This window comes from Narcine bancroftii, chromosome 4 (assembly GCF_036971445.1).
Source record: "Narcine bancroftii isolate sNarBan1 chromosome 4, sNarBan1.hap1, whole genome shotgun sequence".
Taxonomy (NCBI): Eukaryota; Metazoa; Chordata; class Chondrichthyes; order Torpediniformes; family Narcinidae; genus Narcine; species Narcine bancroftii.
Genome location: NC_091472.1, coordinates 207,225,394 through 207,245,679, shown reverse-complemented (window position 1 = coordinate 207,245,679; position 20,286 = coordinate 207,225,394). Strand labels below are relative to the sequence as shown.

General features: G+C 45.3%; 1 protein-coding gene across 5 annotated transcripts in view; it reads right to left on the bottom strand.

The window, feature by feature from the left end:
- med15 (mediator complex subunit 15) overlaps positions 1 to 20,286 on the bottom strand; it is a 204,863-nt gene that overhangs the window by 143,717 nt on the left and 40,860 nt on the right. The gene's annotated exons all lie outside the window — the stretch shown is intronic.

The window sequence follows — 20,286 nt, the reverse complement described above, 5'->3', positions numbered from 1 at the left end:
GGAACTCGGCAAGTTTCTCATTGCCCATAGGAGTTAAAGACAAGCAATCAATGTTTTGGACCTGAGCCCTTCATCAAGGTAATGAGCAGATGCCTGAATTACAAGGTTGAGGAGAAGGGAAGGAGAAGCACAGTCCATCAGAGAAAGGGTGTTACTTGTACATGGATAGGACAGGAGGAAAGGTGAGAATTGATAGGTGGTGCTGTCAATGCAGATGGGGAGGAAAGGAGACACAGGGAAAAGGAAAGGAGAAATGGCAGGTGGATTTTCATGAGGTGTTGCAATGTGGGTGATCAATTGTAAGAGGAAACCATACAGTAAATGGCAGAACCTTTCAGAGCACTGATGTACAGAGGGATCTGGGTGTGCGTGTTTATTGGTCCATGAAAATGGCAGCACGTGGATAGGGGGCAAAGAAGCCATACTGCAAGTAGGAAAACACAAAAGTTTACAGATACCGTGGTTGAAGTAAAATCACAACACTGGAGAAACTCAGCAGGTCACAAAGTGACCTTTATATAGCAAAGTTAAAGGTACAATACTTGTATTTCAGGCTTAAGCCCTTCATCAAGTTATGAAAAAATGTGGGCAGATGCCCAAAAATGGTGGGGGGAGGAACGCGGATCCAAAGGCAGGAGGTAATAAGGGAGGGAGGGCACACCAACAAGTAAGGGGAAGAGGGATGGCTCAATGAATAGTGAGGGAATGGGGATGGAGAGCTGAGGGAAAGAAGTCAAGGGGAAGGGAAGGGAAGGAGAATGGCTGGCAGAAACCAGAGAAGTCGGTGTAACTGCCATCCAGTTGGAGAGTGCCCAAACGGAAATTCAAATGTTGTTCCTCCATTTTACGGTTGTTTTGGTGAACAGACATGTGAGTATGGGAGTGGGATGCAGAACTGAAATGAATGGCCACTTGGAGATCCCTGTCACTGATGTAGACAGAGCGAAGGTGCTCAGCGAAGCGATAAACTTATGATGAAGACAGACAGCAGGGCATCAAGTATAAAGCTTTCGTTTGGTCACATTTGGAGAGTTGCATGCAGTTCTAATTGCTATGTTGCAATAAAGATGTGGAGGCTTTGGAGAGGGTGCAGAAGAGATTCACCAGGATGTTGTCTGATCCAAGGAGAGTTTGGAAATTTTGGGGTTATTTTCTCTGAAACGTCATAGGCTGGGGGAAAAATGTTAGAAGTTTATAAAATTATGAAGGGCATTAATAGAGCTGATAACCACAAGATGGAGATTGAAAACTTGGTTATTTTAGTTCTATCTTAGACTTCGCTATTTTAGTTAGTTCTATCTTAGACCACGTTAATCCAAAAATTTTAACAAGAATTTATTTATAAATGGAATACGAAATTATTAATTGGTAGTAAAGACCCATCTATATTGAAACATTTAATTGAGTTATGGAACAAAGTAGATTATGAGATAGGTGGGAAAGGTATAATTTTGCATAAAACACCTTTATATCAAAACAAACTCTTTCCTTTTACTGTTAATAATCAATTTTTAAAGATTATGGAATCAAATGGGGATTAAAACTATTAAAGATTGTTTTGAAGCTGGTTATTTAACTTCCTTTCAACGAATGAAAGAAAAATATAATGTCCCAAATAATATCTTTATTTGTTATTATCAAGTTAAAGCAGCAATCATCAAAGACCTTTGCCACCCAGCACATGCTCTGTTCTCACTGGCTGCCATCAGTAAATAAGTACCAGTGCCACAAGACTGGCACCACCAGGTTCAGGAACAGCTGCTACCCCTCCACCGTTAGACTCCTCAACAACAAACTAAATCAGGGACTCATTTAAGGACTCTGATGTGCACTTTATTGATTTTCTTTTATTCTCTCTGTCTTTCTCTCTTTGGCTTGGCTTCGCGGACGAAGATTTATGGAGGGGGTAAAAAGTCCACGTCAGCTGCAGGCTCGTTTGTGGCTGACAAGTCCGATGCGGGACAGGCAGACACGATTGCAGCGGTTGCAAGGGAAAATTGGTTGGTTGGGGTTGGGTGTTGGGTTTTTCCTCCTTTGCCTTTTGTCAGTGAGGTGGGCTCTGCGGTCTTCTTCAAAGGAGGTTGCTGCCCGCCAAACTGTGAGGCGCCAAGATGCACGGTTTGAGGCGTTATCAGCCCACTGGCGGTGGTCAATGTGGCAGGCACCAAGAGATTTCTTTAGGCAGTCCTTGTACCTTTTCTTTGGTGCACCTCTGTCACGGTGGCCAGTGGAGAGCTCGCCATATAACACGATCTTGGGAAGGCGATGGTCCTCCATTCTGGAGACGTGACCCATCCAGCGCAGCTGGATCTTCAGCAGCGTGGACTCGATGCTGTCGACCTCTGCCATCTCGAGTACTTCGACGTTAGGGGTGTAAGCGCTCCAATGGATGTTGAGGATGGAGCGGAGACAACGCTGGTGGAAGCGTTCTAGGAGCCGTAGGTGGTGCCGGTAGAGGTCCCATGATTCGGAGCCGAACAGGAGTGTGGGTATGACAACAGCTCTGTATACGCTTATCTTTGTGAGGTTTTTCAGTTGGTTGTTTTTCCAGACTCTTTTGTGTAGTCTTCCAAAGGCGCTATTTGCCTTGGCGAGTCTGTTGTCTATCTCATTGTCGATCCTTGCATCTGATGAAATGGTGCAGCCGACCTGAACGTCGGTCTGCCCTCAAAACAGCCGTTTTGAGTTTTGTGTGCCCGATGGAGATGTGGGGGGGGCTGGTAGTCATGGTGGGGAGCTGGCTGATGGAGGACCTCAGTTTTCTTCAGGCTGACTTCCAGGCCAAACATTTTGGCAGTTTCCGCAAAGCAGGACGTCAAGCGCTGAAGAGCTGGCTCTGAATGGGCAACTAAAGCGGCATCATCTGCAAAGAGTAGTTCACGGACAAGTTTCTCTTGTGTCTTGGTGTGAGCTTGCAGGCGCCTCAGATTGAAGAGACTGCCATCCGTGCGGTACCGGATGTAAACAGCGTCTTCATTGTTGGGGTCTTTCATGGCTTGGTTCAGCATCATGCTGAAGAAGATTGAAAAGAGGGTTGGTGCGAGAACACAGCCTTGCTTCACGCCATTGTTAATGGAGAAGGGTTCAGAGAGCTCATTGCTGTATCTGACCCGACCTTGTTGGTTTTCGTGCAGTTGGATAATCATGTTGAGGAACTTTGGGGGACATCCGATGCGCTCTAGTATTTGCCAAAGCCCTTTCCTGCTCACGGTGTCGAAGGCTTTGGTGAGGTCAACAAAGGTGATGTAGAGTCCTTTGTTTTGTTCTCTGCACTTTTCTTGGAGCTGTCTGAGGGCAAAGACCATGTCAGTGGTTCCTCTGTTTGCGCGAAAGCCGCACTGTGATTCTGGGAGAATATTCTCGGCGACACTAGGTATTATTCTATTTAGTAGAATCCTAGCGAAGATTTTGCCTGCAATGGAGAGCAACGTGATTCCCCTGTAGTTTGAGCAGTCTGATTTCTTGCCTTTGTTTTTGTACAGGGTGATGATGGTGGCATCACGAAGATCCTGAGGCAGTTTACCTTGGTCCCAACAAAGCTTGAAAAACTCATGCAGTTTGGCATGCAGAGTTTTGCCGCCAGCCTTCCAGACTTCTGGGGCGATTCCATCCATACCTGCTGCTTTGCCACTTTTCAGTTGTTCGATTGCCTTCTATGTCTCATCCAGGGTGGGAACCTCATCCAGCTCTAGCCTTAGGGGCTGTTGAGGGAGCTGGAGCAGGGCGGAATCTTGGACTGAACGGTTGGCACTGAAAAGAGATTGGAAGTGTTCTGACCATCGGTTGAGGATGGAGATCTTGTCGCTGAGGAGGACTTTGCCGTCTGAGCTGCGCAGCGGGCTTTGGACTTGGGGTGAGGGGCCGTACACAGCCTTTAGAGCCTCGTAGAAACCCCTGAAGTCGCCAATGTCCGCGCTGAGCTGGGTTCGTTTGGCGAGGCTAGTCCACCACTCATTTTGGATCTCCCGGAGTTTGCGCTGAAGATGGCTGCATGCGCGACGGAAGGCTTGTTTCTTCTCTGGACAGGACGGCTTTGTAAGGTGAGCCTGGTGGGCAGCTCGCTTCTCTGCCAGCAGCTCCTGGATTTCCTGGCTGTTTTCGTCAAACCAGTCCTTGTTTTTCCTGGAGGAGAAGCCCAGTACCTCTTCAGTGGATTGCAGTATGGTAGTCTTCAACTGATCCCAGAGGGTTTCAGGGGACGGGTCCGTTAGGCGGGTTGCAACATCGAGCTTTGCTTTGAGGTTTGCGAGGAAGTTTCCTCTCGCTTCGTCTGACTGCAGGTTTCCAACATTGAACCTCTTTCTGGGGGCTTTATTGTTCCTGGGCTTTGGCTTGAAGTGAAGGTTGAGCTTGCAGTGAACCAGCCGGTGGTCAGTGTGGCATTCCGCGCTAGGCATGACCCTGGTGTGGAGCACATCTTGTTTGTCACTTTCTCGCACCAGGATGTAGTCCAGGAGGTGCCAGTGTTTGGATCGGGGATGCATCCAGGTGGTCTTAAGGCTGTCCCTCTGCTGAAAAAGGGTGTTTGTAATGACAAGTCGCTGTTCTGCGCAGAGCTCCAACAGGAGGCGCCCATTGTCGTTGCACTTGCCGACGCCATGCTTGCCCAGGATTCCTGACCAGGTTTCTGAGTCTTTGCCGACACGAGCGTTGAAGTCGCCCAGGATGACAACCTTGTCGGCTGTAGGGGTACGTTGGATGAGGTTGCACAGGTCAGTGTAGAACTTGTTCTTTTCTGCTGGTTCCGCCTGGAGGGTTGGAGCATAGACACTGATGAGGGTGATGTGACGCTTGTTTTGAAGTGGGAGTCGCATGGACATGATTCGGTCCGAGAGGCCTGTCGGAAGGTTTTCGAGTTTGGAGGCAATGAAGCTCTTGACCATGAAGCCTACACCAGATAGGCGTCGTTCATCCGAAGGCTTGCCAGACCAGTAGAGTGTGTAGCCCGCGCCGCGTTCTTGGAGGCTGCCTATATCTGCCAGGCGGACTTCACTGAGAGCGGCTATGTCGATGTCAAGTCTGAGGAGTTCATGTGCAATGAGGGCAGACCGACGTTCAGGTCGGTGGCTGTCAGCCTTGTCTAGCATGGTCCTGATGTTCCAGCATGCTAGCTTGAGTTTGTGAGCATCTTTTGAGGGGGAGGACGTGGAGGGGGAGGACGTGGAGGGGGAGGACGTGGACCTGTCCTCGGGCCTGCGCAAAGGAGCTTTTAGGCGGAGTGCAGTGCGCGCAGTACTGGCCCCACCCTTTACACCCATGGTTCGTGTGCCGTGGCCAAGCAAGCTGGGACGTGGCAGCGAGGTCCTTGGGTCTTAGGTTTTATATCGGAGTGGCCTTCTCCTATGCAGGTTTCTTACTCAGGCTGGAGGGGCCTGCCTCCCCTCCTAGGTCGGTCCATATTGCCCAGACCGGGGCCGAGGCCGCCGCAGTTCACCCTGTGCCTGGACTGGGGCCGCCGCCTCCAACTCTCTGCCCGTATCGGGGCCTCCGCCTGCCTCACACGACCGAGGCCGGGGCCACCGTCTCCCCCTTGCTCCTGCCCGTATCGGGGACGCCGCCGTCTACCCTTTGCCCGGACCAGGGCCGGGGCCGCTGCTGCTCTCCCTGTGCCTGGACTGGGTCTGCCGCCTCCCACTCCCTGCCCGGACCGGGGCCTCCGCCTGCCTCACTCGACCGAGGCCGGGGCCGCCGTCTCCCCCTTGCTCCTGCCCGTATCGGGGCCGCCGCCGTCTACCCTTCGCCCGGACCGGGGCCGGGGCCGCTGCTGCTCTCCCTGTGCCTGGACTGGGGCCGCCGCCTCCCACTCCCTGCCCGGACCGGGGCCGGTCTCTGTATTGCACAGTTTGTTTACATTCATTATCTATTTACATGTTTATGCACTGTACAGTTTTTTTTAAACTACCAATTAGTGGTAATTCTGCTGTGCACGTAGAAAAAAGGAATCTCAAGAGTTGTATGTGATGTCATGCAAGTATTCTGACAATAAATCTAAAAAAATCTGAAACCAATCTCTTTCCCATGGTGGAACTATCAAACACTGAAGGACATAGCTTTTTTGAAGGGAGGGGGAAGGCATTTGCTTTTACAGTGGTTTTGAAATGTGCTACCAGGGGAAGTGGTGGAAGCAGATATGATGGCAATGTTAAGAGGCATATAGACAAACAGGGAGTGGAAGGATGGAGACCATGTGAAAGTAGATGGGGTTATTTCAAACTAGCATCTTGTTCGGCAGGGACATCATAGAGGGAAGAGCCTGTGCTTTACTGTTCTCTATTCTCTAATGTGGATCACCACCTACCTGTAAACAACCAATGGTAGAAGTATGAAGTGGAACTTATGAACATAAGCTCAAACGCACTTACCCAATTACAGTAAAAACCCCCATTATCCAGCACTCATCAACCGGAAATTCAAACAACCAGCAAAAAAGTGAGGAAATAAATACATTTTAAGATAAATAAAGTTTTAAATAAAAGTTTTAAATTTAAAAGTAAAGGTTCTCCGAAGCAACACATTACCACTTGGGAGCAAGCATTCAGCCAGCGGAGCGACCTGTCGTGCCCTATCAAAAGCAGCTGTTTGAATAAAATTTCAATAAAGTTGTGTTTTTATAAAATGGCCACATCCAGCACGAAGAGCCAGCTTATGCCACTTGGGCGACTCTCCAAAAGTGTCACCCTATTCCTGTCTGGTAAGAATCTTTATTTTTATTTGTATATTATTATCTGTAAACTTGGGGGAAGGGGTCAATTGTATCAGTGGCTTTGGTTAGCGTAGTGGCTAGATAACACTGCTATCATGTTCAAGGAATACAGTTCAAATTTAAAGGAAGGAGCTCTGATGCCTGACTGGACACTGGTGTGGAGGTGAGAGGGGTTGGACTGAGGGCCTAACTGAACACTGGTGTGGAGGTGAGAGAGATTGGACTGAGGGCCTAACTGGACACTGGTGTGGAGGTGAGAGAGATTGGACTGAGGGCCTGACTGGGGCACTGTGGAGGTGAGTTAGGTTGGGCTGAGGGCCTGACTGGACACTGATGTGGAGGTGAGAGGGGTTATCAACACAAGGGGAGGGGGTATTAATTGATTGTGGCACGGTTATTGTAGTGACTACTGCAACACTGGTAAAGCGCCAGTGACCAGCATTCGAATTTAAATTTTGTAAGCTACAAGAATTACCTGATTGAATTGAACTTTACATAATTGAAGACCGACTTTTCTTTCGAATTTACCTTTTCTCTGGTTTTTTAATGCAGGTGTATTAATTAGGTGCTGGAAGAGTGAGTCTCTGTCAAGCAGAAAATTCTCATTTCCAGCATTCTTGATCCCTGTACGTGCCGGATAATGGGGATTTATTGCATCCCTTTCTCCCCTGTACTTCATGTACCTAATCCAATTTGATCTACATGCTTGACATTGATTGTGTCTCAATACCATAAAATTCATTTCAGAGCCTTAAACTCTCGGGCCACGTTTCTCCTGTATTTTTTTCCCAAGTCTTGGTTCTAAGGCATGTGGTTCAGGATCCTGCAGGTTTTGGAAACTCCATTTAATTACAGTATAGAAGCAGCACAGAAACTGCTGCTCAACTCATCCATGCTAACCCAAGGGGCCAACCTGAGCTAGTCCCATATACCTGTATTTGGACCATTTCCCTCCAATCCTTTCCCCTCCATGTGGATGTCCAAATGACTTAAATGTTTAATCCCCGCCTCCATCAGCTCTTCTGGCAGCTTGTCCATACACCCACCACTCTGTGTGAAAGAAATGCTACTCGGGTTCTTTTTAAGTCTTCCCTTTCTCACTCTACTTTTAGACTCCCCATCACTGGTCAAATCTCTGTGACCATTCAACTTATCCATGTTCCTCATGACTTTACAAACCTCTGTAAACTCACCACTCATCCTTCTCCTCCACTCGAGGAAAACAATGCCACACAATCAAGCCTCCAGTTCCAGCAACATCTGTGTGAATCACTTCGCCACCCTCTCCAGAAGAATCCCATCCTTCCGAGTGCAGTCTAACCAACATCTTGTCAGCTCTAAACGATGCTCAACTCTTGTACTCAATGTCCCCTCTGAAGAAAGGTATGCCAAATGGTTTCTTCACCATCCTACCTAACTGTGTCACTACTTTCATGGACCTACGTACCTGTACCCCAAGGTCTCCCTGTTCTTCAGCACTCTCCAGGGCCCTGTCATTCATCATGCATTCCTTGCCTGAGTTATTCTTCCAGTTTTCATTTTTCCAGTTGAACTAGATCCTATTATAATCTTGGACAACTTTCTTCACCAAATTTTGTGAAATCATGCCACTGCGCACGGAGACATGGAGCGGCCCACAAAATGGCCGACGAACGCGGCGTGGACCTGGAGGTGACACCGGCACCGAGATAAGCATCGTACTCCCTCCTGGCCTCGACACCAGCAGCAGAAAGCAGGGCCCAGCATTGAGGGAAGCCAACAGTTCCTACATTCTGACTTTTGGGGCCAGCACCAACTCTTTGGTTCGACAACACCTGCTTTACATGGACTTTCACCCACATGGCAGTGGCGATTTCCTTCGAGCCCACTGCTTGCTTGTCAACCTCAAGGGCACACCAGAACCTTTCAGACTCTTCCTCTGGGGGAAGCCAAACTATCTACCCCCAACCTGGACTCTAGAACGCTCTCGGGCAATGAACAATGAATTCGCTCGCATCCTGGCAGAGTTCCCCTTGATTGTGGCGCCACAGTTCTCCGCGGCTGAGCCAAAGCATGGGGTAAGGCACCATATATTGACTGAGGCCCCCCCCCCAACTCCACGTCAGGGTGCGCCACCTTCCTCCTGAAAGGTTCAGCCTAGCAAAGGAGTTTAAAAAAATGGAGGAGCTGGGGATTGTGCAGCGCTCTGATGGTCCCTGGGTCTCCCCCTTCCACATGATGCCCAAATCAGCACGGGGGGGGGGGGGGGGGTGGTGGAGGGGTGGTTGGAGACCATGCAGTGAATACCACCGCCTCAATGAGGCCACCACGCCTGACGGACATCCCTTGCCCCACATCCAAGACTTTGCCACCAACCTGCATGGGGCACAGGTGTTCTCCAAGATGGACCTCATCCGGAGGTCCCACCAAATCCCAGTTCACCCCCAGGATGCAATTATAACCCCTTTGGTTTGTTTCAATTTCTCCGCATACCCTTCAGTCTAAATAACGTGGCAAAACCTTTTCAGCAGCTGATGGATGCAGTGGGCTGCAAGATCCCATTTGCGTCCATCTATTTGTACAGTAAGGACGGGTTACACTTAAATCCCAGGGGGACCAGAATCCTGGCAGAGGTATTTGCTAGGGCTACTCAGGATCCTTTAAACTAGAATGGTTGGGGGGAGGGAACAAAATAGTACAGAGCAGTAAGGAGAAGGTTAGAATGCAAACAAAGAAAGTTTGTAGTAAGTATTTGAATATGGATGGGCAGGTGATAGAGAAGGGAAATGCTCTGGAAGAAGATGAAGGGCAATTGGCAGGAAAAGTAAATAATGTTGTTCTTAAAGATGAGGGAAAACAGGGATTAAAAATTGGGAAATCCCTGAAATTCATATATTTTAATGCCAGGAGTATTGTAAAAAAGGTGGATGAACTGAAGGTGTGGATTGATACTTGGAAGTATGATGTGGTAGCAATTAGTGAGACATGGTTGCAGGAGGGATGTGATTGGCAACTGAATATCCCTGGGTTTCGTTGTTTTAGGTGTGATAGAGTCGGAGGGGCAAGAGGAGGTGGGGTTGCATTGCTTGTCAGGGAAAATATTACAGCGGTGCCTAGGAAGGATAGATTAGAGGGCACATCCACGGAGGCTATTTGGGTGGAACTGAGGAGTAGGAAAGGAGAGGTTACACTTGTAGGGGTGTATTATAGACCACCCGGAGGGGACCGAGACCTAGAGGAGCAAATCTGTAGGGAAATAGTAGATATTTGTGATAAGCACAGGGTTGTAATTATGGGAGATTTTAATTTTCCACATATAGATTGGGAAACACATTCTGTGAAAGGACTGGATGGGTTAGAGTTTGTGAAATGTGTGCAAGATAGTTTTTTACAACAATATGTAGAGGTGCCGACCAGAGAAGGAACAGTTTTGTGAATTACCTGATTGGCAATTGGGATGGGTCAATCTACTGTTGGCAAATGGGATGGGTCAAGTGACGGAGGTTAGTGTTGGCGAGCACTTCAGGTCCAGTGATCATAATGCCATCAGCTTCAATGTCATTATGGAAAGAGAGAAATCAGGGCCAAGGATTGAGGTTTTTGATTGGGGAAAAGCTAGATTTGAGGCGATGCGAAAGGACTTGCAGGGTGTGCATTGGGACAATTTGTTTTATGGGCAGGATGTAGTAGAGAGATGGAAGTCTTTTAAAGATCAGATTTTGAGAGTGCAAAAGCTTAATGTTCCTGTTAGGTTAAAAGGAGGGGCAAAAGGTTGGAGAGAGCCGTGGTTTTCAAGGAATATTGGAAACTTGGTTCGAAGAAAAAGGGAGGCGTACATTAGATATAAGAAGCATGGAGTTAAGGAGATGTTTGAAAGATACATTGAATGTAAGAGGAATCTTAAGAGAGGAATTAGGAAAGCTAAAAGAAGGTATGAGAAAACTATGGCAAGCAGGGTGAAAACTAATCCAAAAGAGTTCTACAAATATGTTAATGGTAAGAGGAAAGCTAGAGACAAAATTGGTCCCTTAGAAAATCAGAGCGGAAAACTGTGTGTGGAGCCTAGAGAAATGGGGGAGATATTGAACAGTTTCTTTTCTTCGGTATTCACTAAGGAGAAGGATATTGGGAGATGTGAGATAAAAAAAGCAAATTGGGTAAATATGGGGAATATAGAGATTACAAAAGGTGTAGTTTTAAGGCTTTTGAAGAATATAAAGGTGGATAAGTCTCCGGGACCGGACGGGATCTTCCCCAGGACATTGAGAGAAGTGAAGGAGGAAATAGCAGAAATGACATTTTCCAAATGTCATTAGATATGGGGATAGTGCCGGAGGATTGGCGCATTGCGCATGTGGTTCCGTTATTTAAAAAGGGTTCAAGGAGGAAGCCTGTCAACTATCGGCCTGTAAGTTTGACGTCTGTGGTAGGTAAATTAATGGAGAAAATTCTTAGAGATAGTACTTATAAACATCTGGATAGACAGGGTCTGATCAGGAGCACTCAACATGGATTTGTGGGAGGAAGGTCATGTTTGACCAATCTGATTGAATTTTTTGAAGCGGTGACTAAGAATGTGGATGAGGGTAGCGCAGTGGATGTTGTCTATATGGACTTCAGTAAGGCCTTCGATAAGGTACCACATGGAAGGTTAGTTAGGAAGGTGCAGTCTTTAGGTATAAATTTTAAGATAGTCAAATGGATTGAACATTGGCTGAAAGGGAGAGGCCAAAGAGTGGTGGTGGATAATTGTCTGTCAGGTTGGAGGCCGGTGACCAGTGGTGTGCCTCAAGGATCTGTATTAGGCCCATTGTTGTTCGTTAAATACATTAATGATCTAGATGATGGGGTGGTGAATTGGATTAGTAAATATGCAGACGATACTAAGATAGGTGGAATAGTGGATAATGAAGAAGGTTTTCAAGGATTACAGAGGGATTTGGGCTGCTTAGAAAAGTGGGCTGAAAAATGGCAGATGGAATTTAATGCTGATAAGTGTGAGGTGCTTCATTTTGGTAAGAAGAATCAGAATAGGACATACGTGGTAAATGGAAGAGCATTGAGGAATACAGAAGAGCAGAAAGATTTAGGAGTAACGGTACATCGTTCCCTGAAGGTAGAAACTCACGTGAATAGGGTAGTGAAGAAGGCTTTTAGTATGCTGGCCTTTATCAATCATTGCATGGAATATAGGAGTTGGGAGGTGATGTTGAGATTGTATAAGACTTTGGTGCGGCCTAATTTGGAGTTTTGTGTGCAGTTCTGGTCGCCTAATTATAGGAAGGATATAAACAGAGTGGAGAGAGTGCAGAGAAGGTTTACCAGAATGTTGCCTGGGTTTAAGCATCTGGAGTATGGGGAGAGATTGGACAGATTGGGTCTTTATTCTTTGGAGCGTAGAAGGTTGAGAGGGGATTTGATAGAAGTATTTAAGATTATGAAAGGGATAGACAGAATGGATGTGGATAGACTATTTCCGTTAAGAGGAGGAAAGATTAAAATAAGAGGACATGAGTTAAGAATTAAGGGGCAGAGGTTTAGAGGTAACATGAGGGGGAACTTCTTTACTCAGAGAGTGGTAGCCGTGTGGAATGATCTTCCGGGAGAAATAGTGGCAGCGGAGTCAATTGTATTATTTAAGAAAAGGTTGAACAGGTATATGGATGAGAAGAAGATGGAGGGTTATGGGCATTGTGCAGGGAGGTGGGACTAGAAAGGGGTGTTTGGTTCGGTGCGGACTAGAAGGGCCTAATGGCCTGTTTCCGTGCTGTAATTGTTATGTTATGTTTTATGTTATGTTATATCCTCATCGCCAGTTGCAGTCGCAAACCCCACGCTTGCCCATCTGAGACCGCTGTGCATCCGGTGAGTGAGGTCGGGCTGACAATCAACCCCACGAAATGCTAGTTCGGTCTGGACACCATCAATTTCCTGGGGCACAGGATAAACAGTCACAGGGCTACACCCCTCCCTGAGAAGTTGAGGTGATCTGGCACTTTGCTAAGCCACACACGGTAAATTCGCCAGAATTATAAACATTTACCACAGGTTTATACCGGCAGTGGCACACATCTTTGTGCTGATGACTGGCAAGACAAAAGACATTGCTTGGGTTGAGCATTCCAGAACGCCAAAGACACGCTGACCAATGCCACTCTCTTGGTCCAGACCAGAGGCACCTACCGCCCTGACAGTCAACACCTCCAGCACAGTGGTAGGGGGTGTGCTAGGACAACTCATCGAGGGCCAGTGCCAAACCCTGGCCTTTTTCATCAGGCACATCTTACCCCCCCCCAAAAGCTCAAATAGAGCGCTTTCAACCGAGAACTACTGGCACTGTACCTGGAGGCAAGACATTTCTGTTACTTTTTGGAAAGCTGGCATTTGAGGTCTCCACCAATCACAAGCCGCAGACCTTTGCCTTCCAAAAGGTATCGGACCCATAGTCAGCCCGACCACAGAGGTATTTGTCCTACGTGTCTGAGTTTACCACGGACATCGCAGGGAAATACAAAGTGGTAGCTGACGCTCTGCCATGCCACATGATCGAATCCATACACGCCCTGTCCCAGGGGGTTGACTATGTGGCCCTCGCCCTGTCAAAGGGTGTTGGCTATGTGGCCCTTGCCAAAGCGCAGCAATAGGACTCTGAGATCCCCATGTATAGAACAGCCGTCTTCGGCCTCAGGGTGGAGGATGTCCCCGTCTGCCCAGGTAACCTGACACTGCTGTGCGGCGTCTCCACCGGCAGTCCTCACCCAAACCCTCCAACTGCATGGAGGCAACAGGTTTTTGATGCCATCCACAACCTGACGTACCCCAAAATCCGCGCCATGGTCAAAATGGTGGTCAACAGGTTTGTTTGGCATAGCCTCCATAAGCAGGTCAGCCAGTGGGCCAAGACCTGCACAAATTGTCAGTCCTCCAAAGTGCAGGTTCACACCAGACCACCCAGATAGACTTTTGAGCCAACGCAGTGCAGGTTCAACCACGTGCACATTGACTTAATGGGCCCATTACCAGTTTTTCGTGGAGCGAGATACCTCGATCATGCTCCAAGGGGTGGCTGGAGGCTGTCCCACTGGATGATACCATCACAGAAACCTCAGCCATGGCACTCATTGACACATGGGTGTCCCAATTTAAGGTCCTGGAGCCACTCACCTTGGTTAAGTAGCCACAATTCACCTCTGGGCTCTGGGCAGCACTGGCTAACTTTCTGGGGCACAGTTCCACCACACCATGATGTTTCACCCTCAGGCCAATGGGTTAGTGGAACACTTCCACAGGCGCCTCAAGACAGCCTTGATGACCTGGTTCAAGGCTCCCAACTGGGTGGATGAACTGCCTTGGGTCCTGTTGGGGATTCATACTGCGCCGAAGGAGGACTTCAATGCCTCGGCAGCGGAGAAGGTTTACAGCGCGCTTTTGATAATCTCTGGGAGTTCATGGCTCCCGATAAACGCCTGGAAGACCCCGTGGTGAACCTCGAGAGCCTGCAGTGAAAGCTAAGGTCCCTGGTCCCACGGCAACCCCCACCACATGGCCAGCCCAAGCACAGCATCCCGAATGACCTAAGGACTTGTCGGTACGTGTTCAGGAGGAGGAGCGCATACAGACCACCATTACAACCACCCTACGAGGGCCCTACAAGGTCACTAGAGACAATGGTTCCACCTTCATCCTCGACATCGGTGATAAGGAAGAAACCTTTGCCAATGATGCATTAAACAGGCATATCTGGACTGTAACATGCCGGTCTCCACTCCACCCACGCGATGCACGGGCAGGCCACCAAAGGCTACGGACAATGGCCCAGTTGCCAGTTCTGGGGGCATCATATAGCGGACTGGCCTGCAAAATGGCCAACGAACACAGCGACCACGTGGATCTGGGGGGGGTGACACTGGCCATCTTTGCAGGTGACCTCCGCATGGGGGAAAAGACGGGGAACTCTGGCAGGAATGCCAACCAACCCGAGACCGGCACTCCGATGACACAGGGCCATGACATCAGTGCCAGGGGCCCATATGGGCAGAGCTGCCAGTGCAATAAATCAATCTTTGACTCCTCATGTGTGTGCCTTCTTTCCACACTTTGTGGTAGTGCAAGTGCTACGCTACATACATTCACATCCAAACTAGATAATACAAACAATGGGAACCTGATCCCTGTAGACACACCACTGTAACAGGACTTCAATCTGAGCAACAACCCTCCACGATCACACTGATTCCTACCACCAAACCAATTGTCCAGCTTACCCTGAATCCCACAGTATCTTAACTAGCATGTGGGACCTTGTCGAAGGCCTTGCTATAAAGTTCATGGAGACAACATCTACAACTCTGTCCTCATCAACATTCTTAGTCACCTCTTCATAGAGAAACTCCAACAAATTCATGGTATAATTTCCCAAGCACAAAGCCTTTGCTGACTATCCCAAATCACTTTGCCTTTTCACATGCAGCACATAGAACCAGTCTTTGAGAATCTCCTTCTGTAACTTTCCCATTACTGATGTTTTCCACATGGCTTGTCTTTGCATCCCTTACATCGGATGTACAACAGAGAACAGTACTGCAAAGAAAGAGGCTCTTTTGTCAATGTGTCTGTGCCAAACATGGTCCAAATCAGCTTGCACCTGATAGATGTCCCTCCAGGTCCTTTTTACTTAGAGGTGTAACATTCAGACTCGATCAACCTTGGACAACGTTTATTTAACGTTATTTAATCATATTGCTCTTTAATCTCAATCGCTCTCAAGACCTGCAGGGAGCACTCCAGATGATTCCATCTTGAAGCCACCACACCTTTCCACCTTGAAAGACTCCACACAGTGTTCCTTGCAGAGCAGCCACGTCAGAACCCACATGGGGACCAAAGACATAAACAAGGTTTTACTCAGTTTTTGGAGGAAGATTGAACCACACAGTGTGGTTTGATACCATGTTAAAACAGAAGGGAGGAGTAACAATGTGCACAGAGCAGGGGCGTGGCCATGCTGGATGGCTGAGTAGACGTGCTTCTCTGAGCTCTCTGAAAAAATTCTCTAAAAGATGACCAAACGGTGGTTTTGATATAAATTTTTGACTGCAAAAGTGTGGCTATATCTTCTGAAGAGAACTACTGAAGGATGACAGGAAGATCACATGAAAAAAACAAAATCTGCAATGGAAAAAGCTCTGATTTCACCAGTCGCTTTGATAGACAATAGGGTGGAGATGCCTCCTCCTTCCAACAAACGGTGGACCTGGAAACTCTGGGACAGTGATTTACAAAGGTGGAGACTGTCATTAAAGAGCTTATCACTTCAGTGAGAGGGGTGGGTGAAGCCATTAATGACTTAACTGAAAGAACAGATGGTGCTGAGAAAGATCTCGGTAAACATGATAGGCAAATCAAGGGAAAAAAAAACAATTAATGGGTTACAGATAAGCAACTTCTTCTGGATAAACTGGATCACATGGAGAACTTCAGCCAGAGGAACAATGTGCGAATAGTTGGCCTGAGAGAAGATGCAGAGATGCCGTGAAATTCTTTGAGACTTGGAACCCTCAAGTCCTTCGCACCGAGGAACTCGGCGATAGAGTACATATTGAACATGCTCATCAAACGATGGGACCGAGGAGAATGGGTGAAGCCCTTCCTTGACTCATTTTGGTGAGATTGTTGAGCTTCAAGGACAGAGAGAGACGATCCTGAGGGCTGCTTATGAGAATACACGGAACTCTCGTTCTCCCAGGATTTCAGCAATGCAGTAATTCAGAAAAGAGAAATGGATGTAGTCAAGAGGCAACTCAGTGATAAGAACTTTAAATACACGATGTGGTACCCAGAAACGTTGAGAGTGGAAGTCTCTAAAGGTAACAGAAGATACTTTAAATAGAAGGAGGAGGTGGAAGAGTTTATTCGACGGTTATGAAGAAGTACAAGAAAGTCAACTGAGAAGACTGGTGTAAGTAAATAAGATATTTAAGGACATAGTAAAGTTTTATTTTGTTTGAAAGTCGTCTTAATTTTATTATGAAATGTCAAGGTTTTGTCCTATCTCTGATTCTCGGGGAGCTCAGAGAGCGGAATTAAGGTACATAAGATACAGCACAGTCCAACCTTTGGCTTAAGGAGATAATGGCATCAATGGGGGAGTATAGTTTTCAAGATGGCACTTTAGGATGGGGTTCCCCTTCTTTATCCCTGGAGGATTTCACAGGCTACGTGGACTTCCTGTCTACGTCACTGCCGGAACGGAGGTTGCATGATTCTTAGGGTGGGGTACGGATCACAAAACTGTTTACATATTTATTTATTTGCACAGAATTTTTAATATGCTGCTATGGATAAGTAATTGAAGTTGATAAGTTTTAATGTTAATGGCTTGAATGGAAAGTCAAAAGGAAAAGAATATTCACGTATTTTAAAAAAGATAAAAGCCGATGTGGTATTTCTCCATGAAACACATCTTACTAAAGTGGAACATGATAAACTGAGGTGGTTGTTGGGGGAGGGGTGAGCAGTCTTTCTTCATCATTTGATTCAAAAGCAGTGGGAGTGGCAATCTGATTAATAAAAAACTCCATAATGCCTTGGCAAGTATTTCAATGGACCAAGCAGGTAGATAAGTAATGATAAACGACAAACTTTTCTCAGAATCTTGGAAGCTAATGAATATTTATGCCCAAAATTATGACAATGAAGGATGTATTTTTAAAAGCAGCGGAAGGAAGGCAAAATATATTGATTGGAGGAGACTTTAATTTTTGTCTGGATCCAATCCTTGATAAATCAGCAAAAATGGTAACAAAAGCTAAAGATTTAAATTTGATGGATGTGTGGAGACAGTCCAACCCCAAGGAGAGACTACTCATTTTATTTAAAAAAACGACTCACATATTAGAATAGATATATTTTTAGTATTGTCAAGTCTGAAAGACTGAGAAGTAAAAACGAAATATTTACCTGGGCTGCACTCAGATCACTCGCTGCTAACCTTGTTAATACAAATATCAGAGAAACAGGAAAAGAACTATAGATGGTGATTAAATATGATGCTACTGAAAAGGGAGGACTTTAGACAATTTATGAGGCAGCAGTTTGAATTTTTCTGTGAAACTAACTTGGGTTGGATTGATAATAATTTTTTTTAATATGGGACACATTAAAGGACAAATTATTTCATAAACAAAAAAAATTAAAAGAGAATTTAATGCAGAAATAAATAAACTGGAGACAGAAATAGGGAAATTAGAAAAAGAATATCAGAGAACTGGAGACCAGGATAAATATAGAACAATGGAAAATAATAAGATCCGATATAATACTTTGCAAAGATATAGAGAAGAAAATATAATATTAAACACAAAACAGAAATACTACGAATTAGGAGAAAGGGCACATAAAGTACTATCATGAGAAGTAAAGGCTGAAGAATCAGCAAGAGCCATAAATGCTTTTCAGAATGAAAATGACACAGTTACACATAATCAAAAGGAGATAAACAATTTAAACAAAATCTAACTCGCTGGGAGATTGATGTTGAAATAAAGAAATTTCTGGATGGAGTGGAACTCCTGAAGTTGGATGATGAGGACAGTCAGGAATTATATTTACTTTTTACTAGGGAAGAAATTGAAAAAACACTGGGAACACTTCAGGCCAATAAAGCCCCAAGAGAGGATGGATTTCCAGGTGAGTTAATGCCTTTGTTTATGGATGTAATAGAGCGAACAGTGAAAACTCAGACATTACCTTCTCAATGGCAATAATCATTGTATTGCCAAAATAAAATAGAGATCCTCTGAAAATCTCATCTTATCGGCTGATATCTCTTTAAAATGTAATTATAAAATAATAGTGAAAGCACTGGCAAACAGGCTGGGACAGAATTTACCCAAACTAATACATACAGATCAAGTAGGATTTGTTAAGGGGAGACGAGCATCAAATAACTTGGTGCGATTATTTAACATAACATATTTAGCTCAATCACGGAAGGATCCCAATATAGTAGTATCTTTGGATGCAGAAAAGGCATTCGATAAATTCGAATGGCCTTTCTTGTTTAAAACACTGGAAAAATTGGGAATAGAACGATGATTTATAAACTGGATTAGGGCATTATACCCAAAATTCATAGGCAAAAATAATATCTAATAATCAGATATCAGGAATGTTTCCATTGAGTCGATCAAGTAGGCAGGGCTGCCCCCACTCTCCGGCATTATTTATTACGGCAATAGAATCTGTAGCAGAAATTATTAGGGGTGATCCTGAAATCAAAGGCTTTGAGGTCAGGCAAATTCAGCACAAGATTAGACTGTTTGTCAATGATGTACTGTTGTATATGTCTGAACCCGAAATTACAGGAAATGTTAATAAAATATGGATGAGAATCAAGATACAAAATAAACATGGAAAAAAGTGAAATTTTACCAACAGCAAATCAGGACTATGAGCATTTTCAAGTAAATAGTATGCTTAAATGGAAAAGTGAAGGGATTAAATACTTGGGAATCATGCTTGATAACAATTTTAATAATTTGTACAAATTGAATTATTCTCTTCTGCTGGCAAAAATAGAAAAAGGTTTGCAGAAATGGAAAGACCTGCCCCTGACGTTAATAGCAAGGGTCAATTGTGTTAAAATGAAGATTATGCCAAAGATTCAATATTTGTTCCCGTCAATACCAATGTATTTACCAAATAAGTTTTTCAAAATAATAAATGGCTTGGTTAGGCAATTTTTATGGAATAACAAAGTACCGAGAACAGCACTGGATAAAATGACGTGGGACTACAAACCAGGAGGTCTGAGGCTTCCAAATTTTAAGAAATATTCTCTGTCTTCACGGTTGAGGTTCTAGCATTTTTACTTTGAAACTGACTTGCCAAAATGGGTACATATGGCATTACATGATAGATGAAGTATTACCCAAAGATTTTATCTATAGATGGAACCTAAAATTAATAAAGAAAAAGACTTCAAACCTTATACTGATTCATTTGATAAAAACTTGGCAAGATATTAATGATAGTATAGGAAGGAAAATTGGAATTTCTTTAAGGTCTCCATTACGTAATAATCCAATACAACTTTAAATATATGGCCTCGAAAAGTAATTGGGCACATTGCAGACTTTTATAAGGATGGAGTCTTCATGTCATTTGAACAAATGAAGCAAATTTATGATGAGCCAAATGGCACCTTTCTTTGCTACCTGCAATTAAGGACCTTTCTAGGAGAAAGCAGAGGAACGCATTATTATGGATGGGTAATATACCTAAATTTATCACCCAAATATATTATTCCCTGCAAATGGATGGGAAAAAAATTAGAATTCATAAATCCAGGGAAAGATAGGAAGCAGATTTAGGAGTGAATATATCAAAACAATCTTGGGCTGAAAGGTTTGAGGATGGGATAACTTCAATTATTAATGTGAGGTATGGTTTGGTGCAATATAATTTTCTCCATCAATTATATTTGACTCCATAAAGATTGCACAAATCAAAGCCAGAGATACCAAACAGATTTTCCCGACGTGGAATAGAAGAAGGAACATTTTTTCCAATCAGTATGGGTGCGTGAAAGTTAATGGTGTTTG